The 25,919-nt window shown below is 40.4% G+C and overlaps 1 long non-coding RNA gene across 4 annotated transcripts in view; it reads right to left on the bottom strand.

The window, feature by feature from the left end:
- LOC125126182 (uncharacterized) overlaps window positions 1-25,919 on the bottom strand; it is a 255,757-nt gene that overhangs the window by 150,423 nt on the left and 79,415 nt on the right. For all 4 annotated transcript variants that reach the window (XR_007134539.1, XR_007134540.1, XR_007134538.1 and 1 more), the window contains exon 3: window positions 21,756-21,822. This is a non-coding gene — a long non-coding RNA (uncharacterized LOC125126182). The remainder of the gene's footprint in view (window positions 1-21,755; window positions 21,823-25,919) is intronic.

Below are 25,919 nucleotides of genomic sequence, written 5' to 3'. Positions count from 1 at the left end.
TCAGAGCCACCATGGTTATTCCTCTTACATTCCCTTTACATCAGCACTGAGAAGACCAAAGACAGAGATTGGCTGACATCGGGTAAGTCATTCTGAGACAGACTGAAATCTGGGACCTGGGACCCTTTACTAGAGTGCTTGTACCTGGACAAACATCTCCTTGAGCAATAGAATACAAGGAAACTCTAAGGGACTAAAAATAACCGCATGCAAATTAGGAAGAACAAGACACAAAAAGGCCAAAACCCAGCTACTACTTCTGAGGTGCCGGGAGAAAAAGCAGAGTACTATGCATGATGCCTGCACACGGCACCATCAAGGGGGTGGGCAGACTACCTAAGCTACTCTTCTTGCCTGACCCACTGATCCGCCCCCACCCTCACCCTATTTAAGCACCCAGCCCACCATCACCCCTGGAGGAGCAAGTAAGAGAACCTCTTTCTTGTTCTCGCTCCCTCATGCTGCAGCCTTGCCTGAATTTCTCCCCTGGCCTCTTAATAATTTCTATTGATTAAAGAGTCCAAAGACCCAAGTTGGCAACAATTTGATCTACTTGGTTATTTACTGCCTCTTCCAGGATGGACGCTCTCTGGTGGAGGTTAGCATATGACATAAATATTGTCACACTATGTGCCTACTCCCATGTGTCCATCTATAGACTCCTCTTGAGACCCCCTTATCCCTGTCTTCTAATCTTTGTCCTTCTAGTCCCCTCAACAACCAGATAAACCATTTTCCATAGCCTATGAGTTTATATTCTTACTTCAGGCTTCTCTTCTTCCCACACACAATGAATAAAAGTCACCACCCCAAACTCTACCCACCGGGAGGATTTTCCTCCCCACGGTCTTTCAGGGCCACCTCTACGGGGTGGTAATGTGGCAGTCTACTTTTGGCTTATACCCACTCATCTATGAATCAAGCTCAGTCTTTTATTTCCCCCTCTGCAAGCTAGTCGTAAGGACCCCTTGTCCCTAAAGCTCTCCCATGTGTGAGCTAAGAAAGAAGCAGCAATGTAATAATGGGGAAGGACATGGGCTTCATTAATGTGCAACTTTCGTTTACCATTGATTGCTGCTGGCCTCACAGACTTTAGACTTGGTGGTATGACCCGACTGAGTTCATGGTAGGCAATTCCGGCTGCATGGTCATTTAGTTTCCCATAGTTTAGGGCCTAGTAGCACCCAGGAGCTGTTTATTAAATGGATAATTCATTACATGGCATGTGTTAGGGGTTTGCATTGTAAGTTTCTTTTGAAGATGTTAAAGGCTGAATGTTTATGTCTCCCCAAATTTCTCTGTTGAGGCTCTAATCCCAAGTGGGGCTATATTTGGAGATGGGTCCTTTAAAAAAGTAATTAAGGTTAAATGAAATTAGAAAGTAAGGGCCCTGATTTAATAAGATTAATATACAAGAAGAGACACCAGAAGAGTTACTGTTGTGGCTCAGGGATAATGAACCCGACTAATGGGTTTACTCCCTGGACTTGCTCAGTGGATCTGGCGTTGCTATGAGCTGTGGTATGGGCCAGCAGCTATAGCTCAGATCCCTCCACTGCTGTGGCTGTGGTGTGGTGTAGGCTGGCAGCTGTAGCTCTGATTTGAACCCTAGCCTGGGAACATCCATATGCCCATAACCCTAAAAAGATTAAAAAAAAAAAAAAAAAGGAAGAAATGCCAGCGAGCTCATGCTCACTCACAATCACATTCTCTCTCTCTCCCTTCTTCCCTCCCTCCTTCCCTCCATATGCTGAGGAAAGGCTTTATGAGGACACAGTGAGAAGTTGAGAAGGCAGGCATCTGCAAGCCAGAAAGAGAGCTCTCACCAGAAACTGATTCTGCTGGACCTTAATCTGGAAATTTTGGCCTTCAGATCTGTGAGAAAATAACTTTCCACTAAGCCACTCAGTCTCTGGTATTTTCTCATGGCAGCCTGAAAAGTCTAATACAGGGGGCTTTCCACAAACTCCACATCAGCAATCTTTTCCCACCAGCAATACCTCTTACATCATAAATTCTGCTTGGTCATATGGCCTAAGCAGCTAAGCCACCTGCACTATAGCCTAAAACCAGTGCAGAGAGCACTTTCCTACTATGGGCCCTACTCAAGGATGGCAGTCTTTTATATCTTTCAGAAAATGTGTTGAAGAAATGTTCCCGAATATGCAATATACTGCCTCCAGAATTAATTTAAGAGGGCTGGCAGATGTTGTACTTACTTCCTAGCAATAGAAAGCTTGAAATGCAAGAACTTATTTATTTATTTATTTATTTTGCACAGATATTCCAGCATGCCCCAAATCAATGGACTCCAAAAAACTTCACTATTGTGACAGCACCTGAATCTTCATAGAGTTTATTTTCCAACATCTAAAACACATACATCCAATAGCACTTTCAACATTTGTCATTTCTTATTCATCCTGCCTGATTAGTGTGGTATTACTGATATAGAGGATGAGAGTAATATGCAACAGAATGTTCAGATGGAGCATGTCCCTTTGAACCATGTATGTTTGGAGGTGGGAGAGTTAACATAACCCTAGGCTTATTATTATCCTAGTGAATACAAATTGTTTCTAACCCTTCTTCATGTTAAAAATGGGAAAGAACAGGAGTTCCTGTTGTGGCTCAGCAGAAACGAATCTGACTAGCATCCATGAGGGTGCAGACTTGATCCCTGACCTTGCTCAGTGAGTTAAGGATCTGGAATTGCTGTGAGCTGTGGTACAGGTCACAGACACGGCTTGGATCTGGAGTTGCTGTGGCTGTGGTGTAGGCCAGCAGCTATAGCTCTGATTCAACCCGTAGCCTGGGAACTTCCATTTGCCACAGGTGTGGCCTTAAAAAGACAAAAGATAAAAAGAAGAGAAAGAACACAGACACCACACCAGACTAACATGTACCTGAATCTGTGTTATTTTGTTCTAACAAAGATACCACATCTGGCACAGCTGCTGCAATTGGGGTACTACTTGGTGGAGGTGGTGTAGTCCATTCTAATCCTCTGAGATCTATACAGCCTTTGAAGAGAGCAGACAAGTCTGGTAAATGAAATGCAAATATGATAGAGACGAACTATATCCTTTAGGTATCTTTAGGGGTAAGAGTAATCTCTATCCATTGCCTCCAATATAATATTATTGTTGATTTACTCTTTCGGCTGGGGTTGAGGGGTAATTTCAGAGGCTTTTACTTAGCCTTCCTCAGTATGACAACACTTATCCCATAGGACAAATAGCCAATTAGGATGCTCTGCCAACTACCTATATACTCCTTCCAATTATACATTCAGAGTCGCAGAAAGTGACCACACAGTGGATCTATGAGCCACTGTGAGCCAGATCTAAGCCAGGATTCCATTTATCACTGGCTGTCAAACACCCTACACCACCTCCCACAGCAGGGCACAAGAGATCCCGAGGTATCAATGTCAATTTGGACCCTGTCTCCAACAGTCCTCAGTATGTGAGTATTCCCCATTTTCCAGTGTACAGTTACCAGAAAAAGTGGCCTTAGGTTCTTTGGGCAAGGACTAGAAGTGGCACTGCCATGCTATTGTAGGGTCTGTCTTCTTGAGGACCAAGCCTTTCTTCAATTCATGGCTTCCAACTCTGAAAACTGGCTCAGATCCAAAACCTGGACAGGAGTTCCTGTCGTGGCTCAGCAGAAACAAATCTGAGTAGCATCCATGAGGATGCAGTTTCTATCCCTCACCTAACTCATGGGTTAAGGATCTGGCGTTGCTGTGAGCTATAGTGTAGGTTGGAAACTTGGCTTGGATCTGGCATGGCTGTGGCTGTGGTGCACGCCAGCAGCTGCAGCTTTGATTAGACCCCTAGCCTTGGAACCTCCATATGCTATGGGTGTGGCCCTAAAAAGACAAAAAAAAAAAAAAAACCTGGGCAAAGGATTGTGGTTTTTTTATTAAGGCAGTTGCCTGCAGCTTCATGATTATCCATCCTTCAGAGTCCTGCAAGTCCTTTCAGGTTTAGTCCCTTTTTCCTTCTTGGCAAATTCAACACCTCTCTGGTCAGGTTGTTTGACTTGATGCTAGCTAGCTATTGGTCAGGATCTGAGGGGGATGGGACTTAAGTGGTTTTGCATGGCAAAGGCCTCTGTGTTGCTTTAAGGAAAGGGGTGGAGTCCCTAACAGAAAGAAAAAGTTACTTTTGCAAAAGCCTAGAAGGTTCAGGGAAGGTTAGATGCATTAACCCAGTTTGTTTCCATCTCAAGTTTTAAGGTCTTATTCTTTTCCCAATTAGCTAAATAAAAAATAAAAGATAAAAAAAATAAAAATTTAAATTAAAAAAAAAACGGCCTAGCAAAGTTTGTGATACAGCCTTGGCAGAGAGAATTTAATGGGGCTTAAAACTTTTCCGGAAATATGCTACTCTTAAAATTAAATATTGGCTGTGGTTTCAGTGTTTTCCACCCTCTGGCTGCAGGAGAGGTCTCATTATTTGTTGCTAAGGAGGCTCCCTGAATTTTACACTTCCTCTTCCAATGGTAAATAAGCATGGTCTTTCTCTAATGCATTAATGACACTCAGCAAGAGCCATCCAATTCCATTGTCCTTCTAATTGTCACCTCTCAAAAGTCTCAGATGTTGGCGTCACTCAGTTCTTTCCCTTCCCTGGGTATTCTGTCCCAGTTCATCACCAGTTAATGTGTAAACAAATGCATGGCTACTTCATAATAGGGATTATCTGCCATTGCCAGCCATCTGCACTAACCCAGCTCTGAAATCCCACTTTAGAGAAGCTTCCTCAAAGCACTTCTGGTACCAAATCTCTTAGGTCTGTTTCTCTGGGAAACATATTCTGAAGGAGATTTGAGTGCAAAGAGTTTATTGAGGAAGATCCTAGAATTCCATGCCTTTGGGGGAGTCTAAGAAGTAGGTGTGGACAGAGTGTTAAACTTCAGTGCAGTCACAACAAAGGACTTAGCTGTCACACCAGAAATCTATGGAGCTGGGATGGCCCTTCCTCAAAGCAAAGAGCTTGAGCCTTTATTTTTATTGTATGTGGGCTGCCCATGGGAAGGCGGTATGATTGTGTGAGAAAAATCTTTGGCTGAGGGCAATTCCCAGAGGGACTTAGCTTAGTGCCCTCAGCCTGCATCTGTTCCAGTTACTAGAGAAATTAATAACTTGCTTCTGAAGGGGAGATCTAGATAGTATACCATAGTATCTACCAAGTAGTATAAGCCCACACCACACACACACACACACACACACACTTTTTTTAAGGAGACCTAGGATAAGGTCAAGTAACAATGCTTCTTTTGCCAGATATTTCTAGAAAAATAAGGTACCCCACCCTTCAAAATGCTTAAGACTATTCTTTTACGCCAAGGAAAGTACACAAATGATTTCAATCAAGGACAAGGTCAAGAACTCTTGCCACAATGAAACCTAAATATAACATCTAACATAGATAAATGTCAGTTCAAAATATTTAATTGCACAAACACAGACTAGAGGAGACCTGATATGATAACATTTCATGCAGAAAACATCGTTAGTTGTTAGGGGCGTTAGTTGTTTCCAAGCTTAATATGTGTCAAGAGTATAAAGGCAACTATCAAGAAAGCAAATGTATTTAGTCTCTATTAATAGACATGTAGTTGCTAGCAGATGTTATGGTTCTGCCATATATTCCATAATGGACCACATCTGGAGAGATACTCGGTTCTCAACCTCATATTTTAAAGGGCACAAATCAAAACCAGACTCAGTCCTAAGAATAGCAATTAGAGGTCTGAAAATAATGCCCTATGGAGAAAAGCTGAAAGGTATGAGAGTGGTTACTCCAGAAAGAAGAGGCCTCCATGAGGAGGAAGGAAGTCGAATGAATATATAGGGTCTGGGTTTTTCCAGAAAGAAGGACTAGGATTTGTGGGTGGAAATTACAGGGAACCAACCTCAACTCAATGTAATGAAAAACTTTCAAACAATTAGAGTTGTTCGACACTAGAGTCAGCAGTGATAGTCCTGCCCTGAAAGCATCTGATCCAAGGTTCCCTCAGGGATGCGGGGACCGCCCCCCACCAGAAACACACTTGAAAATCTTATTTTTCTAAGTCAGGGGTTAAGAACTAAGACCATCCCAGGCCAGAGAAGAAGGAAATCTCCAAAAAAGAAAAAAAAAAGAGGCTAATTTTTCCTTTACCCCTCCTTAAACATCTATATATAACATATAGATACATAAACCCTCCTAAGCTCGGTAATAGGGCAGGAATACTGCTCCTATTACTCCCCTTGGCAAGAGAACAAACGCATGGATAAATAATATCTGAAAGATGACATGGCAACAGCTCACTAACCAATACAACTCAGATGTTTCTTATCTCTTATCTGGATGTGCTTTCCATACTGTTTCTCAAGAATACCCCAATAAAGCCATTGTGTAAAATCAAGGAAACTGTCACCTCTTCCTCATCTGGGAAAAAATACTGGAGTAGGGGCTAAACCATCACTTTCAGACCAAGGGAAGCAGGCACTGTTTTTATTAAGAATGCCTTAAAAGTCATTAGTTATTCAGAAGTAACTCCCCCCCCATACAAAGTGGCTGTAGAAGATCCGTTTGTTGTTAAAATTTACAACTTAGCAAAACACCTGGAAGCAAGCAAAAGATAAAGAACTCCCAGGAAGAAAAATGTCTAGAATAATCCAAGATGTTTGTTTGGTTTGGTATTTTACTCATTTTTATTTTTTCCTGTGAGTGCACAAAAAAGTTTCAAAAATCAACTGCTCTACATTGGTATACAAGACTAGAGAAAGTCAGCTGAGTTTAGGAACTCTGTGCTAAAGAGAATATCCACCTAAAAGCGATTTTTTTCTTTTAAAGAAGACATTGGGGAACATTTTTTTTGGGGGGGGGGTGTTAGAAAACACAGAATGCTATTAAGATAAGAACTGAAGTGCCTGGGATTTTTTTTTAAAGGAAACTGATGTCACGTTATACCTGTGTTTCAGGGGATTTGTATATTTTGAAAGTTTATCACCTTGTATTTGAATCAAAGTTCAACAAAAGAATGAAAATATATTATATGATATTATTAAAATGGTCTTAATCAAGATGTTATTAAGTAATTTTTCATCTGAGTTAAAAAAAAAAAAAAAAGATGTTCCTGTCGTGGCTCAGTAGTTAATGAACCCAACTAGGATTCATGAGGATGCGGGTTCAATCCCTGGCCTCGCTCTGTGGGTTAAGGATCTGCCATTGCTGTGAGGTGTGGTGTAGGTCGCAGACACAGCTTGGATCCCGCGTTGCTGTGGTTGTGGCGTAGGCAGGTAGCTACAGCTCTGATTCAACCTCTAGCCTGGGAACCTTCATAAGTAACAAGTGTGGCCCTAAAAGAGCAAAAAAAAGGGGGGGGGAAGGTTTTTTTTTTTTTTTCCCTGTCTAAGAGCAGCACTCTAGTCAGCAGAGTGAGGAGCTGACTAGAAGGTGTACCTTGGATCATAACAAAAGGCACATCCCTCCTTAAACGTTTACCTTAAAAGTAACACAGATCTGCAATACTTATATTTGTCATTACTGTGGGTTCTGGTACTCTGTTCACTGCTAAAATACAGTATCCTCTCTGAACGAACAACACAATTTAGTAACATTTATTTTGGGATAATCAACAGATTAGTCACCTAAAATGCTAGCCACAAGCAGCTATAACTCAGCTGCAAAAAAGTAAGTGTAATCTTAATCTATATTAATAGAAGTGTAATTTCATAATGAAGTAAATAAAACCCAGGGAAGGAAAATGTCACTATAATCTGGGAGAGGGGTGGGAGTAAAGAAGGGTAAGAAGAAAAAGTCAGACAATAGAGGTGTTCAGATGGGAGCACTTATTGAAGAAATAACATAATGGGAGACAGTGTGGGGATTCTGGAGGTGGCACTGGGATTCTGGGCCTTGGAGCTGAGGAGAGATATGCCTGACTTGAAGGAAAAGTCTTAATGACTTCAAGGATGGGTCATGCACCCAAAATTTAAAAGAAGAATTAGCTAATGGTTGTGAGGTGCTTTGCCCTTTACAAATTACTTTCATATTGATGATGTATTTAATCCATCCACCCGCTGATACAGCATCTATTATTCTCACTTTAAAAATGGAAACTGGAGTTCCCTTTGTGGCTCAGTGGTTAATAAGCCCAACTAGGAACCATGAGGTTGAGGGTTCCATCCCTGGCCTCGCTCCGTGGGTTAAGGATCTGACTGTGGTGTAAGTTGCAGACACAGCTCAGATCCTGCATTGCTGTGGCTGTGGTGTAGGCCAGCAGCTATAGCTCCAATGCAACCCCTAGCCTGGGAACCTCCAAATGCCGTGGATGCGGCCCTAAAAAGCAAAAAAAAAAAAAAAAAAGTAATAATAAAGATGGAAACTAAGCCTGAGATGAAATGATTTGCCCTGATTCATATCTGGTCTTTTTTTTTTTTTGTCCTTTTGCCATTTTCTTGGGCCGCTCTCACAGCATATGGAGGTTCCCAGGCTAAGGGTCGAATTGGAGCTGTAGCCACTGGCCTACGCCACAGCCATAGCAACACGGGATCCTTAACCCACTTAGCAAGGCCAGGGATTGAACCCACAACCTCATGGTTCCTAGTCAGATTCGTTAACCACTGAGCAACGATAGGAACTCCCATATCTGGTCTTTTAACTCCAATCTCACACACTCATCACACACCAGAGTACAGCCTCAAGATGGTTTCTGGTTTATTTTACCAGCTTTGCAGATACTAGAAGGAAAATAGGCTAGTTAAAAATAAATAGAACTACACCACACTTTATACGTTTCAAAGTGCTTTCACATTATAGTCTATTGTTTATTCCTTGGGAGCTGTTATCTTCATTTTATAGATTAGGGAAATCGTGACACAGAATTACTCAAAATTCCATAGGAAATCATTGATGTGGAACTAAAAGTAAAGTCCACCAATCATTTTTTTTAATTAAAAATAAATAAAGTCCACCAAATTTGGCTTTTTCTATGCTACCATGCTGGGTGCCTTTCCTGGTGCATGGTCTTTACAAAGATGATCTGAGGACTAGGCCATGATCATTGAGACTTATAGAAAAGAAGCCTGGGGAGTTCCCTGGTAGAAGAATGGTTAAGGACTGGCATTGTCACTGTTGAGGCTTGGGTTACTGCTGCGGCACAGATTTGATCCCTAGCCTGAGAACGTCCATATGCCCCTGGCATGGCTGAAAGAAAAAAGAAAAAAAGACTGGAAGGAGAAGTGACAATTTTATAGAACACACGGAAATCCAATAGGATTCTATAATCAGAGTTACATTAAACTGGCTTGGAAAAAACCTACAACTTAAAATATTAATAGTAACAGTAATAATAAGTGCTTTGGGGAGTTCCCGTCGTGGCTCAGTGGTTAACGAATCCAACTAGGAACCATGAGGTTGTGGTTTGATCCCTGGCCTTACTCAGTGGGTTAAGGATCCAGTGTTGCCGTGAGCTGTGGTGTAGGTTGCAGACGCAGCTCAGATCCCGAGTTGCTGTGGCTCTGGCGTAGGCTGGTGGCTACAGCTCCTATTCGACCCCTGGCCTGGGAACCTCCACATGCCGCGGGAGCGGCCCAAGAAATGGCAAAAAGACAAAAAGAAAAAGATAAGTGCTTAGGAAAGGAAAAAGAACAAGGTCTCTGCTAAAATCACCACACAGCTCTCCCATAACTGCTGCCCATACCACCAAGAAACACAGTATCAAAAATCAACACTTATTAAGAATAAACCACAACAGCTGAACAGGTAAGAAGCATGATGATCCCCATGTGAGCCACCAAAATAATTATGTCTAGTTTTTTTTAAAGCTGTACTGCAGGTAGGGAAAAGCATCTTGATATCATAGACGGGGAAATGATTTTACTAAGCTCATCATATATGTGGTAGGCAATCCATAGGCATTTTACTTTTATAGGGCAGTGGGTAAATATTCTCAGAAAAACTGAATAGCATTTGAATTCAATTTCACCTATACAGCTGACATATTTCCCTTTTTGAGCTCCCTTGTTCTGTGTGATTTGGCCTTCAATAACAGATGAAAATATATTTATGAAAAGTCATAAATGATATTAATATTTTGCTGATATTCTTCTTCAGAATGAAGACAGCTTATGTCATACTGCATTTGGTTTACTGATTTTAAAAACTGCAAAATAAAGACCTAAGAAATAATTAGCTCAGCAATTCCTGACCTCAATTTAGTAATGTAGGCTTTGTAGCCATCTCACACTAGGATATCTGCAATTAGTCCAAAACCTATTATGGAATTTTTCCAAACATCTCAAAATAAACCAAAAAAAAAAAGTTGCAAAACCTTTAGGATATAAGGTGGCAGAAGAGTGTCTCAAAATTGAATTGGAGGTAATGAATACAAGTCTATAAAGAAATCCGGAGATCAGTGAATTAGACCAGTGGCTCTCAACTTTGGCTAAACAGAAGAATCCACTGGGATTTTTTTTTTTTTTTTAATTGCAATGTCCAGGGTGTACCTCAGACGAATTACATCAGAATCTCTGGGAGTAGGACCCAGGTGTGAATATTTTTTTCAGGTTCCCCGGGAGATTTCAATGTATAGCCAAGGTTGGAAATAACTGGAGCAGAACCATTAAAAGACTAATTCCTTAAAATGGTGCTGTCCTCTGTTAGGCTTAACAGGGGGGAAAGTATAAAAATGAAGTGAGAGCTAGCCAAATCACTTTCTAACTGCATGACGAAGGCAAGTCTTCAGTTCTCTGGGTCTCCAGACTTCCTCAGAGGATTGCCAGGAAGAAGAAACTAAAGGAGAGAACACATGAAAGCACCTAGCCCACCACCTGCCACATAAAAAAAGCAGTAAATAAATCTCCCTTCCTTCCCCTTCCATCCCTCCAAGTGTATTAGGTTAGCACTGCTTCCAACAAATGGATTAGAGAATAATAGATCTATAAACACAGTGCACAACTGTTCCCAAAGACTCTATAGGCAAATACAAGTACGGCCATTCATTTGCCAATAATGGAACAGAAATATGCACAGTCTTCCATTCCCTGATGACTCCCATGCCAAAAGCTCATCTAAAAATTGGTTGTTTGAAGCAAAAATGAGATGCCATATTTTGCCAGTTGGCCAAACCAAAAGATTAATAATCATTGATAATCACCAATGTTGGCAAGAATGTGGGAAAAGAAGGTTGTGGAAATAGAAATTAGTACAACCTTTTTTTTGGAGAGCAATTTGGCAGTAGCTATCAAAAATCAAAATATTCATACTCTTCCATCCAACTAATCTGTTTCTGGGCGCCTATCCTAGAGACATACCTGCACATACCCTTACAAAGAGATACTGTTATATTTTCGGTTTTATTTTTCTTTCATGGCACTTATGACTTTCTGAAATTCTCTGTTTGCAGTCCATCTTCATATTAGAAGGTAAAGCCTTGTAGGAAGAGGCTCTTTGGTCTTGCTTACCAGGTGAGAAGGGCTGGGCTTGCCAACAGGGCCCATGTTATGGTCATATTTGCTGCCCACAATGTCATGCTGCTGAAAACATTTATTTCTTCAGTTTCTGATGCACCACCTCCATCAATTCATTCCTGGCTCTCTTCATTTCCTTTGTATTACCTTAACATGTAAACACTTACAAATACACCATCAAACCCAAACGATGATGTTAACAATAACTAGTACTTATTTATTCTCTCTCCCCATGCCACCCTCTGTGTGCCCTCCATCCTCACCGCCTCAGGGGTAACCACTGTCCTGAACTCTGGGTTTATTATTCCTTTGCTTGTTTTTAAATGCTACAAAAATGTTACCGTACTATATATAGTTTCTGGGATTTTCTTTTTTTTTCACTAACATTTTGTAAGATTCATCTGAGTGTTGTGGATATCTATACTTTCATTCATTGCAAGTAAATATTCCATTGTGAGAAATAATGATAATATATTTATCTATTCTCCTACAGTCAGCTTTTTTGTACTTCATTTGGGGATTATTAAGAACAGTGGTGATTTGCACATTCTTCCTGACATCTATGTAGCACCAAGTTGACTTCTGGCAGGAAATCTGGCTGCCATCACAATAACCCAATCATCCACGAGTATCATTGATGGGATCCCCTAAAAGGTTTTTTTCTCTCTGCACTCCTTCCCTACCCTAACCAGACCAGTTCAAGGGAGGGAACTCATAAAAGAGGCAAGCACTTCTTTTAGAAGGCAGCACTTGGCAGAAAACATATATTGGTATGACTGGCCCCTTCCAGAACTATCCTGTTACCTCCAACCCTAGACTGGCTGCTTACTTTGCCCACCTGCCAGAATTTTTTAAATATTTTTATTTGAAAGATAAATTCCTGAATGGTTTTGATTCAATACTTTATTCCTATCATTGAAAAAGTTTAACTGCAAAGAGAATTTTACCTACTGATATTAACACCCACAGATATTATTTAGCACTCATAGTGACATCTAATACCAAAAAATACAGAGGGACTAGTGAACACACACACACACACACACACACACACACACTAGCTGAATAAAAAAAATCCAGTATCAATAGCTACATATAACCCATATTATTTCCTCTCACTAAGATATAAAAGATTTAGAGCAGTTTATGAAAAAAAGAAAGAATAGCTTAAGCATTGCCTTGTAATGATTTTTTTTAACTTAATTTAGAATAGGGCCCCCAGTGTGCCAGTATTTGTAATACCTCTGTAAATACTGCTTTTGTCTCATCAGTATTTAACGATCTTTTCTGATGTTCTCATTGTCCGGAGACCTCAAATTGCAGAAATCATTTACTTTTCAATTAGGTTTTTTGGGTTTTTTTTAAGTTGCTGCCCCCTCCCAGGAAAGAGAAAAGAAGAGGGACCACCAACTAGTGGACCATTTAACTAAAAATAACCCTGTAGATATAACCACAGGCCCCACCCTGCACCCTTCTGTTCAGATTACAGGTGTTAAGTGTGAGGATATGTGTTTTGCTAAAACCATGGCCTCAAATTCCTAAACACACACTCACCAGAGCTGCTCTCCACCAAGGCCTAAATCATCTGGACCCAGGAGTATCCTTCCACCTTTGCATCCCAGTTGGCTCCTGCACACACTCAGCCCTGCCCTTCCATGCTCCTGTGAATCCCCTTCACTCTGGCAGCCCCTTCCTCAGTCCCATATGGCTGCATCAGGGACACTGGAGGAGGATACCTGGGCAGCAAACTAACTTCAACCCCAGCAGGGACTGGAGCACCACTCAACCATCCCTTCCAGAGCCCACCTGTGAAAACTTACTGTTCTGGCCCCCAAACAGCTTGGTAAAGCCAAGGCCACTCTTTCTAAGCTTCTTGTGCCATGGCCAGGGCCCTACTCTTCACAAAGACTATTGAGATCATCAGTGTGAACTTCCTCAATAGTTCACACCTCCCCAGCCCACGCTCTTATCTATTTTTATCTGTGCCCATCTGTGCCAGCTTTTCTCTCATTCCAGAGGAAGTGACCTCTCGTTTTTGGTTTCTGGCTAATTCCTTCACCTGTGCCGGTAAATTCCACTCCTCCCACATTGTTCAGAGTCACCCTTATTCTTTCTCTCTCTAGTCTGGCTACTTCCTCGCACACCCAAGAGTTCATTCTTATAACCAACAAACAAAACTTCACTATCCCTCTTTTTCTCTTTCCCCTCACAAAAAGGACAGAGGACAATTTCACCCCATGTTCACTTCTTGCTCCCTGTCCACTCTTCCACAGACTGCAACCTGGATGCCAGCCCTACCACTTTACTCAAGGGTCTCTAGCAAAGCTGTAACCCCAACCCCAACTGCTAAATCAAATGTTTTGTTTTGTTTTGTTTTTTTCCTTTCTGTGAAAACATTAGCTGACCTCTTTGTAGGAAATGGCAGTATTAACCACTCTCTTCCTCTTGAAATTTTCTTCTCCCTTGGCTCATAATTCCTGCTTCTCCTTTTAACATAAATGACCATTTTCCTTTTCTCATCCCCACTGTTTTACCTCCTGTTCTGCTGCTGTCCTATTAAAATGCTTATGCTCTCTATAACCCTGACCTTGGCCTTCTTCTCACTACTCTGAGCATATTCTCCTTAGAAAGTTCCATCTCCCCAATATCCATTCTAAAGCCCCACCTCCTCACAGAGCTATAGACCCATGCCGGCAACTGTCTTCAGTGCATCCCAAGGGTAACAGTCCCATAATGAGTTCATAATTCTCCTCCTTCCCAACCTTTCCCCCCAAAACCAATAACCTGACCCTCCTGATTTCTCTTTCCAAGTGAATGGCATCACCATCTGCCTAATTCCACCCAAGTGGGATCCCTGAGAAGTTATGGCAGCTCTCCCACATTCATTCAATCAGTCCCTGATGTTTATACAATCAACGTCCTTAATATCATTGCCATGTATTCCCAGCTTCTCCATTCCCATTGCTTCTGCCTTAATTTAGACTCTTTTCCTCATTAAAATTAATAAGAACTATATTTACTGAGAGTACTATATGCTCAGAACTCAACATACATAATTCTCACAATGGAGAATCAATAAGGTACAGAAGTACTGTTAGCCATATTTTTACAGATGAAAAAACTGAGACCCAGAGAAAAACAGCTGCCCAAGCTCACACAGTCAAGAAGCTGCAGAACTAGGTCTCTCCAAATTTAAATCTTCTTGGAGTTGCTGCTGTGGTGAAGTGGGTTAAGAATCTGACTGCAGTGGCTGGGGTTGCCATGGAAGTGCAGGTTTGATCCCATCCCAGGGCAGTGAGTTAAAGGATCCAGTGTTGTCACTGCTGCAGCTCAGTTTTAATTCCTGGCCCAAAAACTTCCATGTGCGTGGGTGGGGCCATACATTTTTTTTTTTTTTTTTTTTCTTTAGGAGTTCCCGTAGTGGCACAGTGGTTAACGAATCCGACTAGGAACCAGGAGGTTGCGGGTTTGATCCCTGCCCTTGCTCAGTGGGTTAACGATCCGGCATTGAGCTGTGGTGTAAGTCGAAGACGTGGCTCAGATCCTGCATTGCTGTGGCTCTGGTGCAGGCCGGTGGCTACAGCCCCGATTAGACCCCTAGCCTGGGAACCTCCATATGCTGCAGGAGCAACCCAAAAAATGGCCCAAAAAGGCAAAAAAAGAAAGAAAGAAAAGAAAAGACAAGACAAGACCTTAAAAAAAAAAAAAATTTTTTTTTAATTAAATCTTCCTGGCTCAGAAGTTTGCATCCTCTCTTGAATTTTAGCAAACTCCGGTAGCAATAGCTTTCTAACTGTTTTCCCTGCATTTTGCCTCATATTGCGAGTATAATCCAATCTACACTGCAGGCACAATCAGCTTTCTTTCTTTCTTTTTTTTTTTTGTCTTTTTGTCTTTTTAAGGCCGCACCCTCACCACGTGGAGGTTCCCAGGCTAGGGGTCTAATCAGAGTTGTAGCCACCGGTCTACACCACAGCCACAGCAATGCCAGATCCAAGCCATGTCTGCAACCTACACCACAGCTCACGGCAACACCAGAGCCTTAACCCACTGAGCGAGGCCAGGGATCAAACCCGCAACCTTATGATTCCTAGTCAGATTTGTTTCCACTGTGCCATGACGGGAACTCCCAAAATCAGCTTTCTTTTTTTATTATTTTTATTGTGAAAATAAATATTCTGAAAAAGTTCATAAAAAAAAGGACAGCTTGCATTATTATAAAGTTATTTTTCTAAAATGCAAATCTAATCTTATTCCTGACATTTTCCGAAATTTTTTCAAAGTCTCCCTGCTGCCCTTGGGGTAAAGTCAAACTTTAGCAAAGTGCACCTTCAGCCTCATCTCCTGCCACGCCAGATGTCCCATGCTATGCTCCAGCCTGAGACTGTATCTCCATGCTCTGAGCTTTGATCTTACCTGTCTCCCAGTTGATAATCTGGGGTATGCACTGCTCCACTCCTCACGTTACCCCCTCCTTTGGATACTTATTTTCAAAAACTATGTCTTCCTCTTTTCAGAAGATGCTGTGTCTAAAGAGAAAAGGACTCTTGGCAACACTGCATGGCCAAAGTAATGTAGCTCATAAAGCACCAGTGAAGTTTTAACATACATAGGACGTGTCTACTCTGTCCAATTTTTTAAAAAAGTGAGTAAGGCAACCACTGTTGTTCACTTATGGTGAGCTGGAGGAAGGACTCTACTTTGACTAAAGACTATACCTCAGTAATTTCCATCCACAGTCCCTCACCACCCCAAAATTCAAGTCAAAGCAGTTGGTAACGTTGACTATTACTATTGAGATTATTTTATATAACTCATAAAGCTGTACAAGCTAGAACTCCCAGACACATCCTTGACATTTCCCTCCCTTCCCTTCTCAATCTATCGCCATGTCCTATTTTGCTTCCTAAACTATCTTTCGAAACTGCCAACACTTCTGGTCATCTCTAGCATCACTTTCCTCCTGAAAGTTGCCCTTGTCTCTCAGCTGGAATACCAAGATAGCTTCTTAGCTGGTCCACAGAATACACTGTGGCCTCTTCTCTCCCATTTTCCATTTTGGAGCTAGGTAACTTTGCAAAACACAAATACGGTCATCTTACCCATATGATCCATCCCCAACCCTACAAAATGAATACTTTTGAATGTCTTGCCTTTACTTTTAAAACAAAGTCAATGCTCTTTCTTTTCCAGCGCCTAGAACAAGATGTGGCACATAGTAGTAGTTCAATACATTTTGATTAAATGAATGAATGAATATAACCTTCATCTACACTCTTCCTTTCTCTAAATGAGAATTCCAGTCCTCCTGACTTTCTTTCAGTTCCATGTTCCCTCTAATCACTTGAGTTTTCCCCCTGTTTTTCATTCTCTTTTCTTTCCTCCTTTACCAACTTAATTCCTACTGTATGTAACCATCATGTATACAGAGCAGGCTTCCCTAACCAACCTGACTGGTCCAAAGTCCTCCACACAGGCTTCCATGGCATCATGAGCCTCTCCTCCACCATGCCTGTCACACTTGCAGTTTTATATGCGCTTGTGTAATGACTTTACCACTGTCCACAGCCCTGCTAGCCTGTGGCACTCTGAAGGCAGGACTGTGTCTGTTTTCTCTCATCAACATACTCAAGGTACTTAGCACAGTGTTGGACATTCAGGAGAGAATCAATAAAGAGTGGACAGATGCATTATAAATTAATGTGCAGAGGGCTCACCCCTTTTACAATTTCATTTTAATATAGATCTGAAATCTAAACATTCATTTGAGAGTCAAATCACAGTAAATGGTTCTCTTTCTACTCTTTTTTTCTTTCAAAATCCTTAATATACTATGAACAACTATATGGCAACAAGTTTGACAATCTGGAAGAAATGGACAATTTTCTAGAATCTTACAGCCTGCCAAAACTGAATCAAGAAGAAACAGACCAACTGAACAGACCGATCACTAGAAATGAAATTGAAGAGGTCATAAAATCACTCCCTACAAATAAAAGTCCAGGACCAGATGGCTTCACAGGTGAATTCTATCAAACATATAAAGAGGAATTGGTGCCCATCCTCCTTAAACTCTTTCAAAAGGTTGAAGAAGAAGGAATACTCCCAAAGACATTCTATGATGCCACCATCACCCTCATTCCAAAACCAGACAGAGATACCACCAAAAAAGAAAACTATCACCCAATATCATTGATGAATATAGATGCAAAAATTCTCAACAAAATCTTAGCCAACCGAATCCAACAACATATCAAAAAAATTATACACCATGACTAGGTTGGGTTCACCCCAGGTTCACAAGGATGGTTCAACATATGCAAATCAATCAGCATCATACACCACATTAACAAAAAAAAAAGTCAAAAATCATATGGTCATCTCAATAGACGCAGAAAAAGCATTTGACAAAGTCCAACACCCATTCATGATCAAGACCCTCGCCAAAGTGGGTATAGAAGGAACATTCCTGAATATAATCAAAGCCATTTATGAGAAACCCACAGCAAATATAATACTCAATGGGGAAAAAATGAAAGCCTTCTCACTCCAATCGGGAACAAGACAGGGATGCCCACTCTCACCACTGCTCTTCAACATGGTTTTGGAAGTCCTAGCCACAGCAATTAGACAAACAAAAGAAATAAAAGGCATCCATATAGGAAGAGAAGAGATCAAACTGTCACTGTATGCAGATGACATGATACTATACATAGAAAACCCTAAGGACTCAACCCCAAAACTACTTGAACTGATTAATAAATTCAGCAAAGTAGCAGGATATAAGATGAACATTCAGAAGTCAGTTGCATTTCTGTATACCAGCAAGGAAATATTAGAAAAGGAATACAAAAATATAATACCTTTTAAAATTGCACCTCACAAAATCAAATACCTCGGAATACACCTGACCAAGGAGGTAAAGGACCTATATGCCGAGAACTATAAAACTTTCATCAAAGAAATCAAAGAAGATGTAAAGAAATGGAAAGATATTCCATGTTCCTGGATTGGGAAAATCAATATTGTAAAAATGGCCATACTACCCAAAGCAATCTACAGATTCAATGCAATCCCTATCCAATTACCCAGGACATTTTTCACAGAACTAGAACAAACAATCCAAACATTTATATGGAACCACAAAAGACCCAGAATCGCCAAAGCAATCCTGAGAAACAAAAACCAAGCAGGAGGCATAACTCTCCCAGACTTCAAGAAATACTACAAAGCCACAGTCATCAAAACAGTGTGGTACTCGTATCAAAACAGACAGACAGACCAATGGAACAGAATAGAGAACCCGGAAATAAGCCCTGACACCTATGGTCAATTCATCTTTGACAAGGGAGGCAAGAACATAAAATGGGAAAAAGAAAGTCTATTCAGCAAGCATTGCTGGGAAACCTGGACAGCTGCATGCAAAGCAATGAGGCTAGAACACACCCTCACACCATGCACAAAAATACACTCAAAATGGCTGAAAGACTTAAATATACGACAGGACACCATCAAACTCCTAGAAGAAAACATAGGCAAAACACTCTCTGACATCAACATCATGAATATTTTCTCAGGTCAGTCTCCCAAAGCAATCGAAATTAGAGCAAAAATAAACCCATGGGACCTCATCAAACTGAAAAGCTTTTGCACAGCAAAGGAAACCCAAAAGAAAACAAAAAGACAACTTTCAGAATGGGAGAAAATAGTTTCAAATGATGCAACCGACAAGGGCTTAATCTCTAGAATATATAAACAACTTATACAACCCAACAGCAAAAAGGCCAATCAATCAATGGAAAAATGGGCAAAAGACCTGAATAGACATTTCTCCAAAGAAGATATACAGATGGCCAACAAACACATGAAAAAATGCTCAACATCGCTGGTTATAAGAGAAATGCAAATCAAAACTACCATGAGATACCACCTCACACCAGTCAGAATGGCCATCATTAATAAATCCACAAATAACAAGTGCTGGAGGGGCTGTGGAGAAAAGGGAACCCTCCTGCTCTGTTGGTGGGAATGTAAGCTGGTACAGCCACTATGGAGAACAGTTTGGAGATACCTTAGAAATCTATACGTAGAACTTCCATATGACCCCGCAATCCCACTCTTGGGCATCTATCCGGACAAAACTCTACTTAAAAGAGACACGTGCACCCGCATGTTCATTGCAGCACTCTTCACAATAGCCAAGACATGGAAACAACCCAAATGTCCATCGACAGAGGATTGGATTCGGAAGAGGTGGTATATATACACAATGGAATACTACTCAGCCATAAAAAAGAATGACATAATGCCATTTGCAGCAACATGGATGGAGCTAGAGAATCTCATACTGAGTGAAATGAGCCAGAAAGACAAAGACAAATACTGTATGACATCACTCATAACTGGAATCTAATATCCAGCACAAATGAACATCTCCTCAGAAAAGAAAATCATGGACTTGGAGAAAAGACTTGTGGCTGCCTGATGGGAGGGAGAGGGAGTGGGAGGGATTGGGAGCTTTGACTTATCAGACACAACTTAGAAAAGATATACAAGGAGATCCTGCTGAATAGCATTGAGAACTTTGTCTAGATACTCATGTTGCAATAGAACAAAGGGTGGGGGAAAAATGTAATTGTAATGTATACATGTAAGGATAACCTGACCCCCTTGCTGTACAGTGGGAAAATAAAAAAAATAAAATAAAATAAAGTAATATAAAATGGGGATGGTAATAATAACTATTTCATATGTTATAATTCAATCTAGGCCCACAATCTATGCTATTGAAGTATTACTCTCTGTTATTATTATTACATTTATTTTTACTATTAGAATTAAGCTCCATCAAGGCAGGGATTGAGTTTTCTTTGTATTCCCATTTACAAATGCTATTGTGCATGTGCATTTTTTTTTAAAGAAAAGTCTAACATGCACATAGAAAAAGGAACATCATAATTATACAGCTAGGTGAGATTTCACAAATATACCCACAAAACTAACACTAATGTTAAGAAATAAAATATTACCAGCTCACCAGAAGCCCATCCCCAAAACTAAGACCTCCTCAAAAAAGTAACCACTATCTTAATTCCTATCATTATAGATTAACTTGGCTTACTTTCTGAAATTTATGTAAATAGAATCATATAGTTAGTACTCTATAGTACCTGACTTCTTTCATTAGTTGTAGTATGTAGCAGTCATTCATCATTCATTCATTCATTCTCATCATTGTATAGTTTTCCAGAGAATTCTTAGTCCATTACAGTCCTCCAGTGTGGAAATATACCGTCATTTATTTACCCATTCTCTGGTTGACAGACACTTGTGTGGTCAGTTTCCAGTAGGGGACTATCATGAATGGTGTTGCTATATTTCCAGCATGTCTGGTGCACATAGACAGGCATGTGTATATACCTTAGAAGACGAATCTACTAGGAAGTAGGGCATGCTTTTATTTAGCTTTAGTAGATCATGTCCAATAGTTTTCTCAAGTGGCTATACCAGTTTACACTTCTAACAGCAGTGTTCACCTACTTTTAAGCAACATAAAACTATACAGAAGATTTTGTTCTCTTTCCAACTGTTTTCACTGAATACTATGATTTTAAGATCTGCATATGTTACTGCACATCTATTTCCTCTAACCACTGCATGATATTTAATGTTATGCTTTCATCTATTGAATTCGTTTTCTTTTTTTTTTTTTGTCTTTTTGTCTTTTTGCTATTTCTTGGGCAGCTCCCTCGGCATATGGAGGTTCCCAGGCTAGGGGTCAAATCGGAGCTATAGCCACCAGCCTATGCCAGAGCCACAGCAACGCGGGATCCGAGCCGCGTCTGCAACCTACACCACAGCTCACGGCAATGCCGGATTGTTAACCCACTGAGCAAGGGCAGGGACCGAACTCACAACCTCATGGTTCCTAGTCGGATTCGTTAACCACTGAGCCATGACGGGAACTCCTGAATTCGTTTTCTGATTTTGGGGGATGGTGCTTGTCAGTGTAGCAGGCTATTGTTTGCCTGCTCAGCACCCACTCCCTTCTTCCACCCTGACAACTACCTGTGCTCTTCCACATGGATGAGTGCTCCAGCCCCGAGAGGAGACTCTCAGGTCATCCAAATCAATCATGATAATTTTATTTCCCTTATGACCTTGTTCTGGCCAATAAGACTTGAAGAGAAGGCTGTACAGGATGGAACAGTGGGAAAGCTACTTCTTTTGAAGCAACATCTTAGCTCTTCTACAAAAACACAAGGAAGAGTTCCTTTTTTCTTACCTGGATATTTGTGTGTGAGCTTGTGACAGCTGGAACTGCTGTAGCCATCTTGTGACCAGGAAGGGAGCTAGATGAAAGATGAAAAAACTGAGTCCATCAGGACATTACTAAGTCAGGAGCCACCCTACCTCCAAACCAACAGATGAGAAAATTATTTTCACTGGATTTATTTACCTGCAACCAAAATGGTCCCATTACAACAATTAAAACATTAGCATCGACTCGTTCTTTAAAAGCTATTTTATATTTAAAATTGATTCCTATAATACCATTTCTCAGTCCCTTTACCTTAAATAATTTCAGCTTGATGCCCTTTATTGACTGTGTTAATTTTATGACACTGAGCATCTAACAAACAAGTATCTCTCAACTTACAGTTAAGCATTGTACAACTTGTTCATATATAATTTTTTTTTCTTTTTTAGGGCCACACCTGCAGCATATGGAGGTTCCCAGGCTAGGGGTCAAATTGGAGCTTTAGCTGCCAGCCTACACCACAGCCACAGCAACGCAGGATCTGAGCCACATCTGCAACCTACACCACAGCTCACAGCAATGCTGGAGCCTTAACCAACTGAACAAGGCCAGGGATTGAACCTGAGTCTTCATGGATGCTAGTCAGATTTGTTAACCACTGAGCCATGACAGGAACTTCTCATATATAATTTTAGAATAATGTAGTTTACTTCGAACAAATATGATCTGCCAGCAATAAGGTATCATAACACGTTTGAATCAGTGTTTTAATCTTGTATCTTACAAAAAGTGTGTTAGGTAAAAATTTTCAAGACATTAACAGTCATGTCTTCTATAATAAATATATTTCATAAGTTTTAGAACAACTTTGTTGTATCAGTTTTTGGATGGTTGATACATGGATATGAGATACAATGTCGCATGGATTCTTAACTTATTTTACAAGTCTTTTATAGGTTAATTAAAATTTCAGCATTTATCTTCACATAGTCTAAAATAATATAATTACACTGAATATGGAACACATATTCTATGTTAGGCACTGAAACTGAGCCTTCACAAGCGTGATTTAATTTTACTTTATGAGCTATTTTATTCTAATTTTTAGGAAGGAGAATGAAATGAAGCACTCCTACCCAGCAAGTGAGGAGCAAGGGCCGGATTTGAACCCAGATCTATGGATTATAAAACACACACTTTTAGCCACTTTGCTATATGATTCTTCTAATTTTTTACTGATAACTACATGCATATTTAGTAGCAAGATGGGAGATGCCATAACAAAGTTTTAACCCTTTAAAGTAAGCTAAAATGATAATTATAAATAATATCTAACATTTATTGGGCACATCCTGTGTGCTATAAACATATTAGCCAATTTACTCTTTGCCAAATTCATCTTCAGATAGATAATGAATTATTTGGGAATAAAAAGAGCAGCCCCCCAAAAAGTAGAAATATTTAAATCAATTAATATTCTGATCATATTTAACATAAAAGTAAACTTGAAGACAAGCACTATTTTGTTATATTACAACTTTTTCTATTGTAAGGGACCAAAAAAGTCCCAAATCAAACTGACTTAAGCCAAAAAGAGACTATGACTTATATAACAGGGAAATCTCCAGAGGCAGAGCTCCTCTGAGTAGGGATGGATTCTGGGCTCCATAACATCCCACAGCTCATTTTTTCCATCTTTTTGCTCTACCCCTACCAGTTACTCCCCATTTTGTTTGCCTCTTTCTCAGACTCTAGTTGGTGCTTCCTGGCACCTCCAAGTTCTCCCCTTCTGATGGCAAAAACAGAGGTAGCAGCTCCCACTTCACAAAAACTCAAGTTCAAGGCCTGAGGGATTTTCTAACAGTCTTACAACTACTCTGATTGCCCTGGCTTAAGTCACTGCCCACTGAAACTATCTCATAGCAAAGCGGTACAGTTCTCTTACTTTTGGTTGCAAGTAAGGAGATTCTGGTCAGGGAGATGAAATTCAATGATTTGCCGTAGGCCAGAGTCAATTTGCTCTGAGAGAAAAAGTCCCCATGTAAGAATTTTAACTACCTGGAGATTTCAGTGCTGTGAGGAATCTCAAGCCAGACACATGAAGAGGTAATGTGAAAAAAAGAAAGAGAAAGATACCACCTTATAGCTCTTCCAGCCATTCTAGCCAAGGAGCCAAATATGTGAGTCAAGAAGCCATTTTAGGTATACAGCCCACTCAAGCCTTCAGATTACTCTAGTCTCAGTCCCATGTAACTGCAACCATATGAGAGGCTCCAAGCAAGAACTCCAAGCTCAGCTCATCCCAGTCAACCTACAGAACCATGAGTGATAGCAGTGAATTGCTATTTTAAGTCACTAAATTGGGGAGTGGGGGAGTGGGGAGAATGTAGTAAAAGATAACTTAAACAGATGCAAAAATCTACCATATGTGGCATTAACTCTCAAACTAGAACAAGTTTTATAAACAACATGTAGTGAAGGGTTTTTTTATTTGTTTGTTTTATTGCCTAGAAGAAATCATTTATCCAGGCATATATGATAAAAATGTTAATGAACCTTTTTCTTCTCAAAGTTATTTAATTTCTGTGGCTCTTGAGGTAACATTTTGATCAGAAATATTGCTCTATAGAGACAGTGAGGTTTCCCCCCCCCAAAAAAAAAACAAAATTGTTTTTTTAGGGCTGCACCTGTGGCACATGGAGGTTCCCAGGCCAGAGGTCAAATTGGAGCTACAGCCACTGGCCTACACCACAACCACAGCAATTTCAGGTCCAAGCCGGGTCTGCGACCTACACCACACCTTACAGCAATGCTGGATCTTTAACCCACTGGATGAGACCAGGGATCGAACCTGTGTCATCATGGATGCTAGTCAGATTCATTTCCACTGAGCCACAATGAGAACTCCCTCAAAATATTAATCTCAGTTTAAAACCAGTAACATTAGTCCTGAATTAACTCTGCCGCTTGCCTAACAATTAGTCATAACAAAGCAGACACTGGAATCGAATTTTTAGGCAGTAGAATCTTTAAGAACCCAGAAATCTGAAATGTTTTCCAGTGTCACAGTGGGAAATATATTTCTACATTTGAGACAATCTAAACTGCTACTGGCACTTTTATAGGGGCATGGGGAACAACACAGGTCTTCATTTTACCAGAAGGCATAACATGTTGTTTTTCTACATGAATTATACATTTCCAGGAGCTAAGGATGTGGGGTGCTGGAGAGATGGGGACACAGTGAAGAAAGAAGTCAAATACACTTCCAGAAGAGTTAAGTGTTGACATTAGATTACCAGATTCAAAGAGGACGTCGTATCTATTTTTTTTCCCTTCAATGGAAGATAAATTGGATTTCTATTTTATTGCTGATTCTCCTCTTTTTAGTCATATTTCCTGTCTTTTATTGAGAAGCTTTGCTCTCATTTTATTTGCAAATATATTTAAGCTTCAGTACTACATATTCATTTTATCTAGATTTGAAATAATTTGACTTGGCTTGGATTTAACTTTGTCTTGAGATAATAAACAAAGTGTTTGCCTAACAATAGAATAAACAAGGCTAAGAAGAGTTCATTTCAAAATAATTAAGATAAAAATACATTTGGCCTAAAATATTAACTCTATGTCTACAAGTATATACTGTTAATCTACAAGCAAGTCTTACCTATGCACTGGAGATTCAACTTGGAAGCATATATTAGTCTAAGTTGCCAAAACAATAAAAAGATTATTTTTTATTTTTATTTTTTTTTTTTTTTGCTTTTTTAGGGCCACACCTGTGGCATAAGGAGGTTCCCAGGCTAGGGGTCCAACTGGAGTTATAGCTGCAGGCCTATACCACAGCCACAGCACCATCAGATCTGAGCCTCATCTGCGATCTACACCACAGTTCACAGTAATGCCAGATCCTTAACCCACTGAGCAAGGCCCAGAATCGAACCTGCAACCTCATGGTTCCTAATCCGGTTTGTTTCTGCTATGCCACGACAGTAACTCCAAAAAATTAAATATGATCAAGAAGGGCCACTAGAGTCTAGAGAAAGAAGGTTCCCTGAGACCAGAGACAGACCCTGAACATTAGGCCTGGGCCTTAGGAGGTATACAATAAATGTGAACTGAATGAAGGAATCGAAGGTTCAGACTTCAATAATTGAAGTTTCAGAATTTAAGGGAGGTATCAAA

The sequence above is a fragment of the Phacochoerus africanus genome, chromosome 4, assembly GCF_016906955.1.
Source record: "Phacochoerus africanus isolate WHEZ1 chromosome 4, ROS_Pafr_v1, whole genome shotgun sequence".
In the NCBI taxonomy this organism is placed as follows: domain Eukaryota; kingdom Metazoa; phylum Chordata; class Mammalia; order Artiodactyla; family Suidae; genus Phacochoerus; species Phacochoerus africanus.
The sequence above is the reverse complement of the archived record's forward strand: the minus strand, read 5'-3'. Positions and strand labels throughout refer to the sequence as shown.